The following is a 2,937-nucleotide window of genomic DNA, read 5'->3' as shown; positions in this document are numbered from 1 at the left end:
GGCAGGTGCCTGACCTCAAGGAGCTCCCAGATGCTGGAGATACAAGACCCAGCTCCATAAAAGAAAGAAGCAAGTCAGATTCTGAAAAGGGCTGAGGGCAGGGCACAGGTCACATAATCATCTGAATAGGCAAACCTCCAAATCTCAGCCACAAAGAAAAAGTTCCATATTCAAACAAAGCCTGCAGTGGGCCCAGTGGCTCTCCGGAGCAGCGAGTCAGGAGCCAAGTGGTTTCCATCTTATGTCTCTATCATCATAAAACATATCATCCTGGTCCCTGTGGCAAGAGGGAGAGAGAGAGCTGGGTCACCCTGCACCAGTTTTTCAATGCTTTAGCTTAGAAGTAACATACCACGCTTCTCACAACCCATCGGCCAGAACTGGTCACATGGGCCCAAACTGCAAGAGAGGCTGGGAAATGACTGGAGTGCATAAGTATTCCCTGGGAATGAAATGCCTTGACCCTACGTCAGTCATTACTGCTGGGATCTGGGCAGCCTGAGCGCAAGGCCTGGAGTTTGAAACGGGCATGGGACAGAGCGGCGAGCAGCAGGCTTTGGATAAAGAGCCCTGGCTTAGACTTAAGGAAAACTGCTTGGCCACCTCATGGCTGGGTGACTTGTGTAAGCCTCTGATCTCTTTTAGCCTTAGTTTCTTCTAAAATGGGGGTAGTCAGAGCTCCCATCCAGAATCACTAGAAGAACATGTATGAGAGGACTGTCTACACTACTGAGAATGAATTCAATATAGTTGTCTATGACACATCTCTATTTTCCCTAATATACAGACTCTAGTTCTGTCCCCAGGGCTTCTGTGTCCTACTGATCTTACACTTCTTCACCAAAGTGCCCACAGCAGAAGGGAAACAGTCCAGGGCCTGGGGCCACCACTTAAAGCAACACCAAGGGCAACAACGAGTCCTTGAAGTGTCTTATTTTTTCTCAACAATTCCTGTCAAGTTTGCATTCTCCTACATAAGATATAAGTGCTCATGGTAGAAACAATTGTCTTCCTTCTTCCCTTAAGCTTCCACTAAAATGGCAGCTCCAGGAAGTTGCAGGTTTAATAAGAGCTTCCCCTGGCACCTGGGCCCATGTCCATGGCAGACTCTGCCTCTCAAATCCCCACGAAGGCGGGCACAGGCTCCCTAGGAAGAGGCTCCCAGCTCTCCCAGGTCTCCTTGGCTCTGACAGCTGTTTAAATGGATCCTGCAGTGGCCAGCCCCCACCCAGGCAGCTTGCCCCTGCCCAGCTTCTCACCCCCAGCCCAGCCAGGAGATTGTCCCTGAATTAATCAAAGCACTTGCACTAGTCCCAACTCACTAGAGTCCTCCTCCAGCGGCCACTTTGTGTTGGGTAGATTAATTGCAGCTGGGGGAGGGGAGGGAATCCATTTTTAGAAAATCATTACTTTCAGAAAGAGAGGGGGGTGCTTCTGGCTGGGGGAAAACTGCTGAGCTAGCAGCTCGGGCCTCCTGCTTGAGAGCCGCCAGGAAACCGGGGACTGTGCAGGCTGCTCCTGGCTCTGAGGGTGGCAGCCTGGGCCCATGCACCCTTCCTCCTGAGGCCAGGGCACCCCAACCCTGCAGCCCTGGCTGCTGCTGGTCTTTGCTTCCTGCCCTGGCCTGGGCTCAGTAGTTGGCTGACGTTCTGAGCAGGAAGGAATCACCCCAATATTGGCCACCCCCCTACTATCCATGGACTGGCTTTCCCACTATCTTCTCTCACTTGCTGCAAAATCCATCACCCAGAGGGCACCATCAGCCTCTGCCTGCAGCTGCGGGGTGAAAAGAAGGGTGGGGACCCCAATCACAGCTGGCAGTCTTGGATTGAGTATCTAATAAAGTATCTGAAATTGCCATTATTGTAGGTCAACATGATCAGATATTAGCAATCCCACATGGTTCAATCTAATTAGCATATGGCCAGCTCTTCATATGAATTTTCTCCCAATTCCCATTTTAGCCTCACAAAAGTATAATACACACTTTATGCTTCGGAAATTGAGGTTCGGAGAGGTTGTGACTTGCCCAAGTGAGTGCTCAAACCCAGATCTTTCTGACTCCCATACCAGTGACTGTGAATCACATCAGGCCCCCACCTCACCTGCCCCCAGCACACCCTCAGGAACAGTCAGGAGTTGACACTGAGAGCGCACAGGCTGGGCTGACCAATAGGTCCTCTGCAGCATGCTGAGTGTTGGGAGCTTAATAGACCCATCAAGAAGTCACTGTTTGCTGTAGGTTTGGGTACAAATCCAGCTTCCATCACAGGCTGTGTATAGGTGGTCCCAGGCAAATCACTCTCCCATTGGAGGGTCGGCTCCTTCCTGAATCAGGGAAGGCCTGTCCACATCCTCTGCGGCGTGGGAGCGAAGGCAGCATGCCCCTTAGCATGCACCCACATGCACAAATGGCAGGTGTTCTTTCAGCAGTCAGATCAGCTTGGTCCTTCCAAACCAGAACTTGTTTTAGAAAAAACATATACCCAACCCCTTGAGCCAGGCCTGCCCCGAGAGATTAGATAACACAGAAGTGATGAAATCCGATGCTATCACTTGACAGCTGGGAGGCTGCGGGCAATTCTTTGAACCTATTTATCTGTAGAATGGGAGTGATGATCATGGTATCTACTCGCACGGTGGCTGTGAGAACTGTATGGGACAATCCCAGTGTAAAGTGCTCAGAACACTGCCTAGCACAGAGTCGGGACATACTCAGTGTTGCCTCTTGATGATGACGATGACAGTTATTCCCAGCCCAAGCTAAGCCCACAACTCTGCCTCATTCATGAGACAAGTCCTCTCTGAGCATTACTCCAGGAGTTGTCAGGGCGGTGGATCCTACCTAAGGCTCCAGTTGAGACTCCAGGGTGCCAAGAGCTTATGGTTCAGTAGGAGAGAGAATCTCAAGCGATTTTTTTTTTTTTTTTTTTTTTT

Source organism: Cebus imitator, unplaced genomic scaffold (genome assembly GCF_001604975.1).
Source record: "Cebus imitator isolate Cc_AM_T3 unplaced genomic scaffold, Cebus_imitator-1.0 Scaffold60, whole genome shotgun sequence".
Taxonomy (NCBI): domain Eukaryota; kingdom Metazoa; phylum Chordata; class Mammalia; order Primates; family Cebidae; genus Cebus; species Cebus imitator.
Note: the sequence above shows the minus strand (reverse complement) of the source record.